The sequence below is a fragment of the Tachysurus fulvidraco genome, chromosome 17 (assembly GCF_022655615.1).
Source record: "Tachysurus fulvidraco isolate hzauxx_2018 chromosome 17, HZAU_PFXX_2.0, whole genome shotgun sequence".
Lineage (NCBI taxonomy): Eukaryota > Metazoa > Chordata > Actinopteri > Siluriformes > Bagridae > Tachysurus > Tachysurus fulvidraco.
Window position 1 is genome coordinate 3,440,568 of NC_062534.1, and position 20,837 is coordinate 3,461,404.

A 20,837-nucleotide genomic window follows, 5' to 3' on the forward strand; every position below is an offset into this window, starting at 1 on the left:
CTCCCCCGGTCCAAAGACATGCATGGTAGGTTGATTGGCATCTCTGGAAAATTGTCCGTAGTGTGTGTGTGTGTGTGTGTGTGTGTGAGTGAATGAGAGTGTGTGTGTGCCCTGTGATGGGTTGGCACTCCGTCCAGGGTGTATCCTGCCTCGATGCCCGATGACGCCTGAGATAGGCACAGGCTCCCCGTGACCCGAGAAGTTCGGATAAGCGGTAGGAAATGGCTCGTTTTTTGCATTTTAAAACCCTCTAAAGTGTGAAGTAAATCCTTCTTGTCATCGTCGGCCACATGTTGTGTTATGGTTTTGTATAGTATGTGTTATGTCTGTTATGTTATGTTGTGTCTATTCTTCTTTGTTTAGATCCTTTAGGATCAGTGGCTGAGTATAGATCAGTTATCACGTGTGTAAAAATGCCAGTGTGTAGCACCTCTTTGCCCCAGTGTGTGTGTGTGTGTGTGTGTGTGTGTGTGTGTGTGTGTGTGTGTGTGTGTGTGTGTGTGTGTGTGAGACATCTTCTCATCTCACCATACCATGTTTATTCAATAGCCCTCGCCCGTGGACCCAAAATGGCGGCACCCAGCGACCGCCGGCCGTAAACGACTCGTTCGTTAATCTCGAACGTCTCTAACGTCCATCATGTGAATATATATTTCAGCATAAACACAGTAACAGATTCCCCATAACGTGTTTCTGCATCTCACAGACCCGAATTATGTTATTTATACGATTCGTAACGACGCAACGAGTTTATTGAGCGTCACTTCACGAGCATAGAAAAGTTTATACTGTAGATCGATGGTGCGTGGAAGCTCTATGACAAGTGTGTTATTGTTGTAAACGTGTTAACGCTCAGACTTCAGACTTCTGGCACCGGAAGAAGAAAAAGAAAAACACGAAACAAGATATTTTGAAGAAGAAATTCCTCCTGTGTCCTGAGGGCGAATGGTGATTTTGGAGCATGAAACAGACCTATTTTGCGGTATAGCACAATTAGGAAAATTGACTTGCGTCTGTTTGGAGTTTGCCAGCAAGCTATGTGGACGAACGGAGACGGCTGCCTTCCTCGTACGAGGACGTATTTCGAGCCAGCGCAGCTTCGCCGGTCGATCATTATAGCTTTATATAAAGTCAGAGGTGACATCCAGTAAAACACATACCAGTAGAAGTTCAGGAGAGTTCAGGAAAGTGAACTGTAAGATTCATTGCGTATGCGGTTTAACCTTTAGTAAGACTTTTAGAAGGAAATGAGAAATGTGAAGCGAATTCATGAGCCGAATTTAAATCTAGTCGTGATTAATCTTTATATGCTGTTACACCGGACGGCTCGGAGTATATTTGGCATCGTGCTTTAGATTTGAAAATGAACCTTATTGGTGGGCAACAATTTGGGGATTTTTTTTTTTGGGAAGCTGTGTATAAATGTATATGTACATATGTACACGTTGAAGGGAATATGACCTCCACTTCAATTCAATGAAATGTTATTTGTAAAGCACTTTCATCAATGGACATTGTCTTAAAGCAGTTTTATAGAACATAAGAAATATAGTACAAAAAGTTTATTATGCAAAGATTAATATTAGACTTCTATTTAAATGTGTTTGTATTTATCCCTAATGAACAAGTCTGAGGTAGAGGTCTTCACGGGTCCACTTAGATCCGGAAACCCGAGATCCGACCCGAGACCCGAGCGGGTTCGGGTCTAAAAGTTTCACGTGTACCTCGGACACGTGTCGGGTATAATAATAGCGGCATCGGGTCACAGGTAATTTAAAATGAATGTGTTTTTACCGAACGGACCCGAGAAGAACCGAACTACCGTATCTCGTGTGTGTGCATCGACTCGAGTCCTTTTCCAACCTCTCCTCTGTTTGCCAAGCTCGTGCCATGTGGCTGGTGACGTGTGGCTGGCGGTAAGCTCATTTACGTCGAAACAGACCTGTCAATCAATTTTGAATCCACTCTGTAGCGGTTACTTTAGTGTAGAGTTATGCAACATTCGGGTCCGGTCGGGTTAAAAAAAATTGCCAACCGGTCGGGTCGGACTCGGGTCTAATTTTCCTGGGTTTGTCTCGGGTCGGGTCTTATATATGCACATCGCGTTCTGGTAAAAAGTTATTCGGGTCACTTCGGGTCGGGTACACTTCTTTAGACCCGAGAAGACCTCTAGTCTGAGGTGACTGAGGTGACTGTGGTGAGGAAAAACTCCCTTAGATGGAAGAGGAAGAAACCTTGAGAGGAAACAGACTCAAAAGTGAACCGGAGTTTACTGGAGGGTGTGATTATAAACTGTTATAAACACCAGAGAGTGTTATTATAAATAATGTCCTTTCTACAGTCAGATACAGTCTGATAATTGTGTATTAATTAGGAGGTTGTTGTCCTTAAACATGGACCACATGGAGTTGGCATCTTCTCTTTTAATGTCCAAATCTTCATGACAAGGAATCCAACTGGAGCCGGAACGTCTCTAGATGCCTCAGGATCCTCACAGGGTCGACATGATCTCAACGAAGGTCCGAAATCATCCAACAGGATTTTCCTAGTAAATGTTTGGAAATATTGGAATTACAGAGATGATTTTTTTCTCAATCTTTATTAGATGTAAGTGTTTAATTTGTCTGATTCTTTTCAACAAGAAAGCAGAGACAATGTGTTCTTTAGTCAGATCGTAAATGCGCTGATCTCAGACCTGTTCTGTAACTCAGCTCAATAAATCTCTGATAAGCGGCTGAAAGGACGAAAGCACCGAAAACACAGGTCGTCAATCTGAAATCAGAAAACACTGTGACGGATTGAACCGAGCACTCGAACAAGAGCTGATTAACAAGTTTGAGTGAAACAAACACAAACCTTTGGGATTTCTTCAGCAGATTCTGTATAATCACGAGTAATGATGTCAGAAAAAAAACCCTGAACAGAATCAGTTTAAGTTCATTTGTAGCTCTCCATCACACAATATTGACATCTTCTGTCCTTAAAACATGGTATTAGGCTCTGATTGTAGTCTGAATCTCCTGAAATTTTGGCCACAGTCTCAATTCCTCCTCTTCTTTTAAGAATAGGTTCGTGGCTTGTCCACTGTTGTGGGATTCAGAGGCATCCAGCAAGCCGCCTCTGCGTCTGCATTTATTTCAAGAGGTCTTCAATCGGTCCGAGTATTTGTCCTCGAAAAAGTTTGTTTAGTTTGATGTCAGAAGCAGAAAATCCCTTAACTGATACAGTATGTCAACATGCTGATATGGGGAGAGACTCAAAGGAAGATTAACCAGTGGGAGATCAGCAGTACAAAGTAGAAACCCTAACAGATCAGACGAGGTTAGTTGCGCCATCTGGCTTTATTTAGCTCGTGCAACGATTGAACCGAACTATGTTTAATTGCAGGGTCCTTTTTTTCTGCAATAAAGGACGGCTAAAATTCCTCTTGTCACTTAGGTATTATAAACACGGTGCAGAATTTTATGTTTACGGTCTGTCATCGCCGTGATGACAAAAACAAGTGTGTGTGGTTGTGCTGTTATAGGAAAATAATCAATGACTGAAGCAGAGTGATGGTTATCACGATGGAATGGTGAGGTTATTTAACACATCCACAGCACATCATGAAGTCTCTTATATCAAACCATTTTTGATTACATTCATTCATTTTCTACCGCTTATCTGAACTTCTCGGGTCACAGGGAGCCTGTGCGTCATCGGGCATCGAGGCAGGTTTCAGCCTGGACGGAGTGCCAACCCATCGCAGGGCACACACACACTCTCATTCACTCACACACTCACACACTACGGACAATGTTCCAGAGATGCCAATCAACCTACCATGCATGTCTTTGGACCGGGGGAGGAAACTGGAGTACCCGGAGGAAACCCCCGAGGCACGGGGAGAACATGCAAACTCCACACACACAAGGCGGAGGCGGGAATCGAACCCCCAACCCTGGAGGTGTGAGGCGAACGTGCTAACCACTAAGCCACCGTGCCCCCGTATTTTTAATCATATTTAATATTGTAAAACAAGCTTCATGTGGCTTCATGATGATGGTGTTAAAGTTCCTGTCACAAAACCCTAGACAGCAACAGTAGACTCCTTCCAGAACTTTATAACAAATATCTTCATATCAGCCGTTAAACATCCGATAAATAAAAATACGTCAAAATAGAAAATCTGTACAGAATTCTATTGGCGGATAAACGTACTGCCGGAAAATTAGACTGGATTAGACAATCAGATTTGAGTATTGAACAAGGCTGTGGTACAATGCCACGTATAGTAGCTCTGGATTGTTAGTCAGCTCCTGGCTTCTTTTCACTGATCCTAATCTAGTCCTGGCACTCACAGCAGTAAATTCAGCAAATTCTAGAACAAAAGAGAACATGCTTCAGGAGGTTTGGCAGCTACAGAGTAAAGCCTCAGCCCACAAACTGCTGAGTGTACCTTAATCTCTCTGCAAAGAGCTCGCTGCTGCGATTCCTCGCTGTTCTCCAGTTATTTTCATATCTTCCCGCTAACTGTCGTGGCTAATCGGTTAGTTCCCCCATCTGCTCCTCTCAACCGGAGACCTTTATGCTCCGTAAGAGCCAAACATCCATCAGCGCCCAGCCTGTGCTCTGGAACCGGCCTTATCAGATGACCTCATTACCACTGTTTTTCCTAGCCGTCTTGGCTAACCGCTAACCATCCATCAGCAACCCGATTAACGCTAGCAGTTTCACCTGCTGCAGCTTGCTCATACTAGCCCTAGCATATGAGCTTAAATTACTGGGCTCTAGACTAAGCCTGGGATTTAAAATCACTTTAAATCTCCATGACGACAAGGTACCAAATCTTGGATTTAAAAAGTGATTCACAAATGGTAGATACACACTGTATGCTCAAAAGTTTGTGCACCCTTGATCATCAGATCCGTGTGTCCGTGTTGAACAACCCATTCAAGATTTATTCTGGGGCAGTGGTGGCTCAATTGGTTAAGGCTCTGTGGTGTTGATCAGAGGATCGGGGTTCAAGGCCTCACACAGCCAAGCTGTCACTGCTGGGCCCTTGAGCAAGGCCCTCAACCCTCCCTGCTCTGGGGCACTGTATCATAGCTGCCTCTGCACTCTGACCCCAAACTCCTCAGTTAGGGTATATGAAGAAAATAATTCCACTGTGCTGTATATGTGGCGATAATAAAGGCTCTTTCTTTCTTCTTTTCTTTCTTTATAACAAGCTCCACTCTTCTCTTCTGGGAAGAATTTCCACTAGATTTTAAAGCATTGTTGTGTTCATTCATTCATTCATTCATTCATTCATTCATTCATTCACTTACAAGAGCATTAGTGAGATCAGAATCCGATGTCAGGATGTCGAGGAGACTCCATTTCATGCGCGGTTGAGTCAGAGGTTCTGCGAAGGACACTCGAGTTCTCTGTCGATGTCCTTTGCAACGTAAAGTGGACTTTCTAGGTATTTTTCGCTATGTAGCCAATAATCTAAAAAAAAGTCTCCAAAAGTAAATAAACAAATGAACAAATCTCTAAATTATTCTACACTTTTTTTTGTCATCTCAGAGGAATTTATCGATTCTGAAATAAGAATAAAATAACCTCATTATAACTGAATGACAGATGGCAGAACGATGCCACGTCTACTGCAGCGTCTGGAATGTTATTTTGCATCATGTCTGCTTCGTTGTTTCCGACATGTTTCCGACAACCTCTGCCTCGTTAACCACCAACCTGGATCAACCCCTTTTTGTCGCCGCATACCTTTGGTCTGACTCTAAAATAGCTGCGTGGGATCGGATAGTGATTTGCGACCGGCGGCTCTGAGACGACTTCGACGTGTCAACGTTTAGCTGTAAATACGAACAAAAACAGCCGTGATGGGACATCCTTTGGCGGCAGACTCACAAATCTTCAATATAAAGCGATATCATTAACGGTCCATTAAACACTAATGACATTTTAAGACTTTTCGGCGTAGTGTTGGGACGTTGACTGTAGAATTGGATCTTTTAATATCTGCCTCAATCTACCTCACCACAACCTGCAACTATACATTTCCTTGAGTCCATACGTCCAAACTTGAGTCCAAACTGCAGAGATAATAATTCCTAGCCCAGCGTGACTGCAGTCTCTAATGTCCCCTGCATTATTTTGCTATATCCAGTTGCTCCATTTGGATTAAGACCGGTTTCATTCAGTGCCTGACTAACTTGATCCTCTCACCTAAATTTAGTTCCTCAATTGTTTCTATGCTTCTGAGGTTTCATCGTGCTTGGCACCCGTTTACCAAGACCACACAGGATCAGACGGTGTCTGCTGGCATGCTGAAGAGCGGCACTTTGACATCGCTAGTGCCAAAGCTGTCTGATACGAAACAGCATTGGGGATGAAGAGGGGATCTTCACCTCTCCAGATGAGAAGCAGATCAGACTCAGGAGGGATTAAGTGCAACCGTGAGATTAAACGATCTAAACTTTGCGCCCGGGGAAAAAACAGGTGCTGGACTCAGCTATGGAGATGGATATTAGTCTTCCTCAGCGCTGACAGAAGCCGTGGGGGAGATGCACGGGGATTAAGATGCTGCTTTAGATAGCGTGAAGAAACAGGAATTCCATGGTCATGATCTTAACACTGGGTCTGTGGATGATATCAATACATGCATCCATGAGTCCTGATGAATATATTTCAAATATAAACGTTATTCGTGTGTCACTTGTCACATTTTATTTAATATTTCTTAATAATAAATAAATTCTGCAATTTGTTTCATTCTGTAATGAAAAGCTTTTCAAATGTCTGAAATTTAAATACGATCTCATAATGAGGATAACCGCGCTCTCGAATTCTCGCTTCTGATTGGTTAGAAGTTCGGATCGTTGATTCGTTTACTATCACTGCAGCTCGGAGAGTTTTTTCAGAGATTTGTAGTAAAGCATTATATATATATGTAGCGTTTCTATAGTAACAGCTAATTCATAAGGACATTTCATCTTTTTCAATTACTTCACTTCAAGCAGTGGTGGCTCATGTGGTTAAGGCTCTGTGTTGTTGATTGGACCGATGGGCTCTTAAGCAAGGCCCCTAGCCGTCTCTGCTCCGGTAGCGCTGTGTCAGCCAACGAACGGCTATAAACGCTCGTTCCCTCGCTACCTTCTTTCTGCAACTCTGGTAGCTAGGGAACGAGCGTTTATAGCCGCTTTAACGTAAGTGAGACCTTTCACAGATTTCATTTAAGATTAAATCACCAAAAAGTAAAAAAAAAAAAAGTCCTTTAAAAAACAATCCATTGTGATGTGTTATGTCTACAACAGTCCATTTGTAAGTGTATTATTTCTTAGATATTTGACTGAATTAGAGACGCTGGAAAAATCTGAAATCACATCACAACCATCGTAAACAGTCGGGTTTTATCCCGACCGCTAAAAACACCGCTGTTTTTCTTGGCGGATTGAATTTGCTCACTCGGGTCTACGGCACTCTGGGGTTTCACTTTACTGGTTTTCCAAAACCGCAATTTTATTATTTTCCCCTTAACAAAAACAGCAAAGCGTTTAAAAATAATAGAACAGTTGCTGGATTGATCGACGAGCGTCCGATCGACGACATATTCACAGAGCAGATTATATCAGGATAACATTTGGTGTACCACAATCGTTCATTAGTCTAGATTCGATATCCGTTTTATCCCGATGAGGGTCGGGCAGATCCGGAGTCTATCCCAGGAACGCCGAGGTGGGAACGCATTCTGTACGGGATGCCAGCTCATTGCAGCACATAACGCACTCGTTCACACTCAGTCTGGTATAGTCAGGTCACATTCAGGGTGGTGGAACGAAGCCGGAGAACCTAGCGGGAATGAACCGTGGAACGTAAATCTCCAAACCGACAGTAATCCAAACTCATGGATCCTGGAGTCATATTTTGGATTTCAGCTTCTATTCGTTCTCTTGAGCTCAGTATCTCAGATGATTCCATCACAACCTGGCTGACTTCACTAAAAACAACACGTTCTTTAAGTACCTACAGTAATGCTGCTTTGGGATTAAATGTCTTTTCTCAGTGGATTCTACACTTTTTCGTCCAGGTTTATCCGTAATCCGTGTCTGCAATTTTCTGTGATCTCTTGCTTTTGACTCTTCATCGTAGCAGGTTAGGATGTGCGTGACTGGGACTGTCAGGGAAACCGTGACCTTCGTGAGCGTTTCAGGGTGTGTGTGTGTGTGTGGGGGGGGGATTTGGTGGCGTGACACTGAGGTGTACTTGTGCTCTACTCATACAAACATGAGACAAAAAAAATAAATGGTATGCACACAAACACACAAACACACACACACACACACACACACACACACACACACAAACAGGGGGCTGTTTCAGTGCTGTGCCAGTCGGTGCTGTAGTTCTATCAGAAATGCTCGGAATGCATGAAGTTAAAAGAGCCAGACCACCAAAGGGTGAACAAATATAACTGTGAATTTCTGGGGCAGAATTGTTAAAAACAGACTGCGGGTGTTTTGAAACCTTCTGCAACTCTGGACCTTTGGGACAACAACATAACACGAACGTTACGAATCATCATAATTCGACTTTTCCTTACAGTAACCCTGGCAGGGTTTTATAAGGTTGTGTGCGATGCCACAGCTTGTGTTGTGTTGTAGCCAACACCAACCCCCTGTTAGCATTCCAGCCATCATGCTGCCCTGAAATGTAGAAACGTATCAGCGCTGAAGCACCAAAGGGCTTATGGCATGTAGCAGCTGTATATTATTGTGCAAGTGGACCTCGTGTCATCACTCGGTTGTTTTCGGTTGTTCTCTCTCTCTCTCTCTCTCTGTTTCTCTCTGTCACTTGACACTGGGGTTAAGGACATCCTGCACATTGGGTGCAGTGTAAAAGGACAGAGGTGGAGTAAGGCCAGCTGTCCAGGGTTTAAGGCTGCAGCTTGGCTTTGGCTCAAAATGCTTTCAAATACTTCCTGCATCTTCACTTCACCAGCCAGGGCTTTTATAGCTCTCTTTAAAATTGGATCTGTGGAGTTCAGCCTGGAAAAGTCTGGAAGTTTGGAGTGTATTATATTACAGCTCTAGAAATCTCAATCTGATTAAATACTATGAAAGTATTATACGTCCTGAAGTGTTCGTTTTATCCTTTAAAAAAAGGACAGAGAAGTTTTTGTCATTATGTCGCTTTGTAGAAGCCAACATTGTGTTTTCCAGTTTAAGCTTAGACAAACATTTTATCAAGAGTAACTCCTCCTAGGGATTTTGAGCCACATGCACCAAATTCGGATATGTCGTAGACCCTGGTCTGAAGTTTGTTGCTATGACTTTTCTAAGCGATCCGAGTACCGGTACTTCCGGCACCGGGTCTCAAAGTGGTCTTTTTTCCCATAGACTCCCATTATAAACTTTGGAAGTTTATTACTCGGCGAAGCTTTCAAACTATTTACACCAAACTCGGCCAACTCCTTTAGGGTGAGACTCTGAACAAAGGTTTAAATTGGTGTACCGACTGGCCTTTCGGTTGTCCCGCAGCCCCGCCCCCAAATATGCAAAATCAAAAAACTTTTTACAACATGGACATGTGACATATCAAAACACTCAGCACAATGAAAAGAACTGCCTCGCATGTATTCTGGCCACGTCACGTGATGTCACATGAAAAAATAATTAGCACAACATTGTCATGTGACATATTAAAACACTCAGCCCAATGTGGGGAACTTCCTCAACCTATTCGGATGACGTCACATGCTCGTCTCCAATACCTCCAAATGTTTTGGCACCCTAGCTTTCTGTCTACTTGCTTCCAAATGTAACCCTGACCATTATGTCCTCTCGCCTCCAAAAAGCAACGGAGAAGCTTTTCTTCCTGAAGAATTTCCCGTACTGGAAAACGAAGCTCCTCCCATAAAAACACAGTCTTAAAGAATAACTTCATCGCTTACACAAGATTTTTAAAAACACGTCTATGTGACGTTTACTTTGTGTTAGTTTAGGAATGATAGCATATCAGGAGGAGTGTGTTAATATAACCCTGTGAATTAAAGCTGGAGCTAGTGTCAGAGCTGCTGTTATACTGAGAATCGACCAATCAGAATCGAGAATTCAGAGTTTTAATGTTTAATAATGAATTTGAAGACTGTGTTTGTCTGTTTTCCTGTTGGAGAGTTTAAATAATGTGACTAATATGTATTATGTTAACTAAATAAAATCTGTTGTGGAGGCATCTGTTTATTTTACAGTTAAAGTTTTACGGCTTCAGAAAGTATGTGAAGTCACGTTTGTCTGAAACAGGTGATGCTTCTCTTCCTGTCTCTTTTTGTATCGTCTTGTTTTTATGTTGTCTAGTCTGCGCATTCACAGCCAAATTGTCCCATAAACCAGGGCTGTGTGTGTGTGTGTGTGTGGCCTGTCTGTCTGTCTGTCTCTCTTTATCTCTCTCTCTCTCTCTCTCTCTCTCTCTCTCTCTCTCTCTCTCTCTCTCTCTCTCTCTCTCACACTCTCTCTGTCTGTCTCTCTCTCTCTCTTTATCTCTATGTCTCACTCTCTCTCTGTATGTCTCTCTCTCTCTCTCTCTCTCTCTCTCTCTCCCTCTGTCAGTTTCTCTCAGTTTCTCTCAGTTTCTCTCTCTCTCTCTCTCTCTCTCTCTCTCTCTCTCTCTCTCTCTCTCTCTCTCTCTCTCTGTCTCTGTCTCTCTCTCTCTCTCTCTCTCTCTCTCTCTCTCTCTCTGTTTCTCTGTCTGTTCCTCCCCTCTCTCTGTCTGTCTGTCTGTCTCTCACACACTCTCTTTCTCTGTCTCTCTCTTTGTCTCTGCACCCCAATCACTGTGTCTCTATCTCTGTCTTTTAGTTCAATTTAATTATCCCACACTACCCTACCATACCCTAAACTACCCCGCACAACCCTACCATACCCTGCCCTGCCCCACACCACCATACACTACCCTACACTACTCCACACTCTCCCCCACACTACCCCACACTACCCTACCATACACTACACTACCCCACACTACCTTACCATACACTACACTACCCCACACTACCCTACCATACCCCACACTACCCCACACTACCCCACACTACCCTACCATACCCCACACTACCCTACCCTACCCCACACCACCCTACCCTACCCTACACTACATTACACAGACCTCTTAAAATGATATTTGTCTGCACAGTCTGTATATAGATCTGTTCCACACTGCACTATTCGATCACCACTCAGTGTTATCACTGTCACTCTGAATTCTGCTCTCAAATGCTATAAACCAACCTTTTGTCTGAGATCAGAGCCTATTGATGTCCTCCTGCAATCCTTCAGCCATCTCTGTTTCCCAAGCTCCTGTTACACATTCCTGTATTCCTAAAATTCTGCAATCAGCTCTTGGCTGCAGAGTGCCGTTTGTGATCGGGACGGTTAACGAGAACCGTCGGATTGAGAGATATATTTTCCAACTTTACGTAATATAATAAAATAAAATATGATATATTATAATAAAGAAAACTTCAGCTAGATAATAATAAACTCCACAGCGTTTGTTACTGATGGTCACGATCCTGCTCTTACCTTGACCTACGCCTCTAATGATTCATTTCGGAAAAGGTTGTTTAAACATCCAGCCGGCGCTGCAGCTGGAGGATTAGCACGGGAAATGAGCACAACGCTGCATCTTATTGACTGAAGTCTGAGGAAATGTTGAAGTCTGAGGTCTTGGGGGCATCTCGTGAAAACTAGCTCACCAGATGCATCCTTATTTGAATCTCCTGAATTAAAATCACGCTCTCACTCTAGTAGGGTGTTGGTTGAGTGGCAGCTTGAGCCTTGGGAAACATTTCCCTGAGTAAAATTGAGTGTCAGAACAGGACGTACCAGCCCATAAAACCCTGAACTCGCAACCCCTGTCGAGACACACACACACACACACACACACACACACACACACACACACACACACACACACACACACACACACACACACACACACACACACACAGCTGGAGACTTCTGCACTTCTCCATTGCCCTCTGGACCAAACCGGCCCAAATTCAGGAAGCGTTAAGGGGGTCTCATTAGCTTAAGGAGCTAATAATGTGGTCGGTAAGACCCCTGCTGGAGACATTGGGGACAGTCTGCACTCTCTTTATGGCTGTTATTAGAGCACGTTCTTCATCAGCAGGACATTCTTAGGTCACAATATGTAGAGAAATACCTAGTTTTCTGTGTTTTATATATATATATATATATATAGATATATATATATATAGATATATATTTATATATATATATATAAGCTTTTTTTTTTTTTTTAAAGATGCCTTCCAAGTTTCTATAGTTATAAAGTCATTAAAAGCACTAAAATAACTTTAGGATTTTATACATTGTCACTCTGGTTTTGAGAATCTGCATTATAATCCGAGGTGGGCTTTTTATTTTTAGCTTCTACCTGCCTGAAGACGTTTTAGCCATAGCAACGTATCCGTCTGCTTCACCTTTTTTTATTATTGGCGGTTTCTATTAGTGTTTAGAAACATAGAAAGAACCCATGAAATGTCTCTGTTGTAAATTTGCATTCTTATGATTTGTTTTCATCTTGAGGGTGTGTAAACTTTCACACCGGCGTCTACAGTCACTCGTGCTGTAGTCAGACATGCCGATCCTGAGGTAGCGGAAACAGAAGCGGAGAGCAGCTGAAACTGATCTGCGAACGCAGCACGGCTCTAAAAGTCTGACTGGGTTATTATGAGACGTGCTGCTGTAACTGATTTTATGTAAACTCTCGCAGCGTCACGGTGCAAAGATGACATTTTTATGGGACGCTTTTTCTAATCGCGCAACCTGACAGCCAACAGATTGCTCTTCTGTACTCTCTGCTCTCTTCTCACGTGTTCTCCTTCTCACTGTTTGTTTTATTTATCACTTTATTGAATCTTTAACTGTAGATATTAATGTTTTATTTTCACAACACACTCAATTTCTTATTTTATTAAAAAACGACATATACGTTTTATCCATTTCTTCATTCATTCATCCACTCATTTTCTACCTCTTTATCCGAACTTCTCGGGTCACGGGGAGCCTGTGCCTGTCTCAGGCGTCATCGGGCATCGAGGCAGGATTCACCCTGGACGGAGTGCCAACCCATCACAGGGCACACACACTCTCTCATTCACTCACACACTCACACACTACAGACAATTTTCCAGAGATGCCAATCAACCTACCATGCATGTCTTTGGACCGGGGGAGGAAACCGGAGTACCCGGAGGAAACCCCCGAGGCACGGGGAGAACATGCAAACTCCACACACACAAGGCGGAGGCAGGAATCGAACCCCCAACCCTGGAGGTGTGAGGCAAACGTGCTAACCACTAAGCCACGTGCCCCCTTATCCATTTCTTGTTACATTTAATCTAACATTGGGGTCGCTTCCTATTTCACGTAGCCCGAAGTGGACGTCATTTCCCCTCTAATTGCTCACGTGTGCTAGTTTGATTTCTTCTGCGGTTAATCATGTGACCAATAATCTTGCTAGCTTGTCCTTATCTACCCAGATATGAGCGATAAATCCTGATCGGATCATTTTTTTCCCGTGTTTTCCAGCCGAACTAATTACTACAAATCCTATAGAGATTACTTATAAAAGAAAGATTGTTCTTGAGAATTGACTTTATTACAATTCGACTTCTTCAGAAGTCCCCAAGCTTCCTAAAATTTCCCCTCCGCTATTTTTATCCGCTTTACAAATTCCTGAATTATCCGGACCTTTTTGAACTTCGCTTCAGTACCACGCCTGTCATTAGCACTAACGCGAATGCTAACACTAACAGCTTTTCTCTCTCCACAGGATCCGGTGTGTTCTGTGGTTGTGGCAGCTCCTGATTGCTGCTGTAATGTTTCACGTGTGGTCACGGAGCTCATGCTGACCTGTTTACGTCTCTTTCATATGGTTAACGTTTTGGCCGCATGCATTATACATTACGATCTCGATAAGAACCGTTCTAATGAGATGGTTTAGGATTTGCTTAAGATTTTACCAGATTGAGCCAATCACGGTCCATTAACCCCTAGTGTGTATATATATATATTTATATATATATATAAATGTGTGTGTGTGTGTGATTAGTTGGTGGCTTGTGCGTGTGGCAGGCAGACAGCTGATGTATATCTCGGTCCTAGAACAGCCATTAGTTCCAGCAGCCAGTGATCCCAGTCGGCTGAGGAATTCCTGAGACGAGAACTGTGGCAGTCTGTTTCGGCCATGTTTACTGGAAATCCCTGCCTTTAACTCGATTACCCAAGTTTTATCTTTATATGAACATTTGTTTCATGTGTATTAAATCCAGCTGTCTATAACTTCCTGGTTTCAGCACGGTAACGTATAAATGAATTATTTCAGGTAAGGGTGAAGGTTCTCCAGATATCCGGTGTCACCTATGAGACAAATTCCCTTTCTTTGAGTTTGGTGCCTTCCTGATTTCAGCTCACAGAATTCAATGTCACCTTCGTTAATCAGAATCGGAATCAGAGTACGGAATTGATCCCCTCAGGGAAATAAGTTGCAGTCGCTCACATGCCATCTAAAATAAACCAAATATTCATAAATATACACACACACTCTTATTTACTCACACAATTTTCCAGGGATGCCAATCAACCTACCATGCATGTCTTTGGACCGAGGGAGGAAACCGGAGTACCCGGAGGAAACCCCTGAGGCACGGGGAGAACATGCAAACTCCACACACACAAGGCGGAGGCGGGAATCGAACCCCCAACCCTGGAGGTGTGAGGCGAACGGAACGTGCTGATTTTTGATGTCTAATGTACAAAGGTGTTGGGCTACCAATCGGAAGGTTGTGAGTTCGATTCCTACATCCACCAAGCTGCCACTTCTGGGCCCCTGAGCAAGGCCCTTAACCCTCAATTGCTCAGTTGTATGAAATGTAAGCCTAAGATAAGATAAGGGCTTCTGCTAAATGTTGTAAATGTATGAAAAGTGTTCCTAACATGAATATTAGGTTAGGGGGTGTGGCCAGGGGGCGTGGCTAGTGTCTGCAGCTCAATGAATCCAATGTAATTCAATCAGTAATCTAAAAGCAAAAGGAGACAAGTCATATTTTCTATACTCACAATCGTATGGCTTCATATACACAGATCTAAAAATAAGGAGACTTCTAAAGAGATTTTACATTTATTCAACATAATTAACAGTATATTTTTATCGTTGTCTGGGGAAGTGTCACAAAATTAAATGTGAAAAAAAACCCTGATATGCTATCTTCTAATGTAACGTTATAATATATCATTTAATAGCTGGCAAACCGAGGCGGTATAAAGGAATAAAGAGCTTCCTGAAATAAAAAAACAAACAACTTCCTGATGGTAACAGGAACTCCACTTCATCACACCTAGTCATCGGTGGTTTTTTCCTGCGTGCCACCCAGAGTTATTTTCCCTTTCTCGAATCTCCATCCTGTGTGTGAACTGGGGCTTGATGCTGCGAAGAGCTCTGGCTCTCAGCCATCGTCGTCTGCTGTAGCATCTCCACAGCACTGATGTTTGTGTCTGCATGTCATGTTTGGACTGGAGAGTGTTTTCTCTCTCTCTCTTTCTCTCTCTCCGTTCAGAGAGGAAAGCCGCCGTGCGCATGAGAAAAGCCCAATCAGGAAACTCGTGGCTAAACTTAATTCAGCATGACTCACATGCGTGCCGCTTTGTGTACAGCGTCCGAGTCGGCCAGATGCTGCGGTGTAAACACTCGCACCTCAGAAGGGAAAGGACGAAAGGGAAAATGCGCACTGTGTGTAATGTGAGGGAATTTTATCATCCTGGATTTGCAGGCAAAGCTGTTTGATCACCTTGGGTTGAATGTACAGAAAATGGATGTCACACGATTTACAACCGCTGCTTTAATTCGATTTTTGTTATTCTCCTGAAATGTAGCTCAATTTTATAGAACGGGGAGGGGGGGGGCTTTATTATCGCCACATATACATTACAGCACAATGGAATTCTTTTCTTCACATACCCCAACTGAGGAGGTTGGGGTCAGAGTGCAGGGGCAGCTATGATACAGCACCCCTGGAGCAGGGAGGGTTGAGGGCCTTGCTCAAGGGCCCAGCAGTGGCAGCTTGGCTGTGCTGGACCTTGAACCCCGATCCTCCGATCAACAACTCAGAGCCTTAACCAATACTTATACTGCCCCAATACTTATACTTAGGGTAAAAGTGTATCTGTTTAATATGCGCTGTATTGTACCTGTCCTTATATATATGTCCCACCTGTGTTCACCTGTGTTCACCTGTGTTCAGCTGTGTTCACCTGTGTTCAGCTGTGATTGACAGTTGAATGCATTAAAATAACACACACACACACACACACACACACACACACATACACTTTTGTGGGCAAGTCATGGCCTAATGGTTAGAGAGTCTGACTTGTAATCCTAAGGTTGTGGGTTCGAGTCTCGGGCCGGCCATGACTGAGGTGCCCTTGAGCAAGGCACCGAATCCCCAACTGCTCCCCGGGCGCCGCAGCATAAATGGCTGCCCACTGCTCCGGGTGTGTGTTCACGGTGTGTGTGTTCACTGCTGTGTGTGTGCACTTTGGATGGGTTAAATGCAGAGAACAAATTCTGAGTATGGTTCGCCGTACGTCACGTCACTCACTTAAACACACACAAATCTTATTCCAACCGTCTCTGAGCTTCAGCCTTTGCACCCTTTTCCTCATGCTAACCATAATATATTCAGCCACAGTAACCTTCACAAACACAGGAACCTCGAGGAACTCGTGTGTGTGTGGTGACTCAAATCACACATCACTCCTGAACCTATTCTGCCTTTTCGCTTTCTTTTTTTATACGAGGAAGGGAGGGGTGGCGCAGCGTTATCAGAGGGTGAAGACAGATGGACATCATTTATCACCGAGCCCTCTAACACATGACCTCACAGCTGGACTAAAAGTCAGAACATGTGTGCAATAGACAGAGCTAGAGAAAGAGAGAGAAAGAGAGAGAAAAGGAAAGAGAGGACAAAACTAATAATCTCATAGCCACAAATTGTGAAAGAAATTGGATGAATTATCGAATAAAGTCTTTGAAATAAAAAGGTTTGCACATTTATGCAAAAGGTTTACAAGTATATTATTTAAGAAGGCTAAGATCACATCCACACTTTTTATCCTCACTGCTGTTTAGATTTTGTCATCCACACTAAAATGATTGGTCCTAAACCTAAACCACGAAATTTACATCATTAAACAATTTGTTCGGTTTAATGTATCCAGTGATTGGTGGTAGGAAAAATTGTGATTAGTGAATGTTGGGAACAATGGGGATTGGTGATTGGATGTTGGGAACAATGGTGATCTGTGATTGGATGTTGGGAACAATGGTGATCTGTGATTGGATGTTGGGAAAAATGGTGATCTGTGATTGGATGTTGGGAACAATGGTGATTGGTGATTGGATGTTGGGAACAATGGTGATTGGTGATTGGATGTTGGGAACAATGGTGATTGGTGATTGGATGTTGGGAACAATGGTGATCTGTGATTGGATGTTGGGAAAAATGGTGATCTGTGATTGGATGTTGGGAACAATGGTGATCTGTGATTGGATGTTTGGAACAATGGTGATTGGTGATTGGATGTTGGGAACAATGGTGATTGGTGATTGGATGTTGGGAACAATGGTGATCTGTGATTGGATGTTGAGAACAATGGTGATCTGTGATTGGATGTTGGGAACAATGGTGATCTGTGATTGGATGTTGGGAAAAATGGTGATCTGTGATTGGATGTTGGGAACAATGGTGATTGGTGATTGGATGTTGGGAACAATGGTGATCTGTGATTGGATGTTGGGAACAATGGTGATCTGTGATTGGATGTTGGGAACAATGGCAATCAGTGATTGGATGTTGGGAACAATGGCAATCAGTGATTGTTGGGACGAATTATGCTCAGTGATTGGATGTTGGAAACGATGGTGAGTAGTGATCGGATCTTGGGAACGATGGTAATCAGTTATTTTTTTGGAACAATGTTGAGCAAGCATTTAATGTTGGGAATGATGGTGATTAGTGATTGGATGTTGGGGATTATGGTGAACATTGATCAGATTTTGGGAATGATGGTGATCAGTGATTGAATGTTGGAAATGATGGTGACTAATGATTGGATTTTAGGAATGATGGTGATTAGTGATTGGATGTTGGGAAAAATGGTGATCATTGATTGCTGGGATCAATGTTGAGCAGGGATTGGATGTTGGGAACAATAGGAATGTCGCCTCACAATTCAGTAGTGATGTGAGATTCTGGAGTCTTATTAAACATTTTAGTTATTTCCAAAATAATTTCTTCTGTTATTTTGATATTTTTAGATTTTTGGCCTCCCAAAACCAACCATTAATATACGTTGATCACAGGATGTGTCATATTACCAAACTTAATACTATTTCTCAACAAAGCAGATAGCTGCATTATAATATTACTTTTGTAAGCAGTGTCATAAGTGCTCTGTGCATGTCGTGTTGATGGATCACTAATGGAACAGACAGCGGCCTACTGAAAGCTCACCGTGGGCCGTGAATGAAAGTCTATCTTCAGTCCCCTGTGCTCCACACGTCCCCACTGAGTCCCTGTGTCTCTGCGCTCAAAAACTGCTCTCATTCATCAGCACGCAGCTAAATGATGCAACTGGTTCTTATTAGCACTGTTTGGACATGTTTCTTACCAAAGGGGCCCTGTTTCAGCTGCACCGTTCCAGATGTTCTGTTACGAATCGCAGAGGTGCGGGCTGAGAGACGAACGTGACAGAACCGACCGGGTCGAGTGAAAAGAAACAGAAACTCACAGAACGTTACATATGTGTTTTTGCACGTTTGACGATTTCCATGCGTCGCGGCGGACGATCGATAGCTGACAAAACAGCGGTTTTCTGAAGGGATTTGATGTATTGTTTTTTAACCATTTATAATGTTGATCTAGAAATTGTTAGTTTTAAATAACATGGTCCATTTTTTAGATTATAATTTCTAGCATAGTCTGTATTTAATTTTTATAAACAAAAGAAAATAATCAAATACGTTGATTATTGAATCGAATGATAATTTATAATCCGCAGAATAATGTGGGTGGAATATTGAGTTCGAATCTGTTGGAAAATGACAAGAATCTTATTTCATCTTATATCTTATTAGCCATATATTATCATATTTGTCTGTTTTTTTTAATTGTCTAAAAGTCAAACTCATCTTGCATGTTGCTTTCTATAAAAAAAAAAAAAAATTCAGACGTCTTTGACTTCTTCTTCTACACAAACATTTTCGCTGAACTCTACGGTAGATACAGCTGCGTAGTTCTAATGTTGTAGATTCCACTTGTTATAACTGAACACAAGTCGTCCAGCTGATCTGTTAGAGAACGTTTGCTTTGCTTGTCTCTCATACCGGAAAGGTATGTGGGTCTAAAATGTGAGGTCGAGGGTCAGAGGCAATGGAGATGTTTCATGCTGGGATTTTTTTGACAGAGTTACACTGTCACGACTATGTCAAAGTGACACGCATAGAGTACAGCATGGATTGTGACTAGATTCAAGGAGGACAGATTAGTAAGGAAGGAAAGAAAGAAGCTAAATGGACTTTAACTTTGAGAAACTTTCACACTACATGATATAAACGGGGGACACGGTGGCTTAGTGGTTAGGACGTTTGCCTCACACCTCCAGGGTTGAGGGTTCGATTCCCACCTCCGCCTTGTGTTTGTGGAGTTTGTATGTTCTCCCCGTGCCTCGGGGGTTTCCTCCGGGTACTCCGGTTTCCTCCCCTGGTCCAAAGACATGCATGGTAGGTTGATTGGCATCTCTGGAAAATTGTCTGTAGTGTGTGAGTGTGTGAGTGAATGAGAGTGTGTGTGTGTGCCCTGTGATGGGTCCAGGGTGTATCCTGCCTCGATGCCCGATGACGCCTGAGATAGGCACAGGCTCCCCGTGACCCGAGAAGTTCGGATAAGTGGTAGAAAATGAACGAATGATATGAACTTTAGAGCCTACAAGATACCACAAGGTAGAGTTGTATCGCCAAAGTCGGGTCGTAAATCGATTCAGTTCACCATTGTGGCTTTTAATTAGATTCTCAGAATATTTAAAAAAACATTTTATTGTAGGAAAATGATGGATTTTATTTCTGAATAATTCAATAAATAAATTTATGTTTTTTGTCTGTATAAGACGAAATAATTCAAAAATAGCTGTGAAAAGAGGTTTATATATCGTAAACAAAATCTCAACATATCAGACAAATAAATAAAAACAAATAGATTTATAAATTTAATTTTAACAAAATGAGCTGCCTGGTGTGACATTTTACCCCGAAATAGAGCTCCGAAGTCGGCTAAACTGCACGAGTTCTGCACCTTTTTCTTGTAGATCACATTCCCATAATGCACTTCATCACATTATTATTATTATTATTATTATTATTATTATTATTATTATTATTAGTGCAATATGATACACAGGTTTATAATTTTGCACATTTATTTTAAGTTAAATGTGTCAAATGTGTTCAGTGTTCTGATTCTTTAATTTGCTGGAAAAAAAACAGACCTAAAAATAGCAAGGACCCGAATTTATTTATTTATCTATCTATCTATCTATCTATCTATCTATCTATCTATCTATCTATCTATCTATCTATCTATCTATCTATCTATCTATCTATCTATCTATCTATCTATCTATCTATCTATCTATCTATCTATCTATCTATCTATCTATCTATTTATTTATTTGAATCTAAACTCTATTATAAATGAAATTTTACATGATGTTTAA

General features: G+C 42.3%; 1 protein-coding gene and 1 long non-coding RNA gene across 11 annotated transcripts in view; one reads left to right on the top strand and one right to left on the bottom strand.

Annotated features, from left to right (window-relative positions):
* The window catches only part of LOC125139235, a 19,887-nt gene extending 7,680 nt beyond the window's left edge, over positions 1–12,207 (bottom strand). The window contains exons 1-2 of the long non-coding RNA XR_007138305.1: positions 11,562–12,207; positions 11,268–11,449 (exon numbers count right to left, since the gene is read on the bottom strand). This is a non-coding gene — a long non-coding RNA (uncharacterized LOC125139235). The remainder of the gene's footprint in view (positions 1–11,267; positions 11,450–11,561) is intronic.
* The window catches only part of col23a1a (collagen type XXIII alpha 1 chain a), a 143,298-nt gene that overhangs the window by 9,487 nt on the left and 112,974 nt on the right, over positions 1–20,837 (top strand). The gene's annotated exons all lie outside the window — the stretch shown is intronic.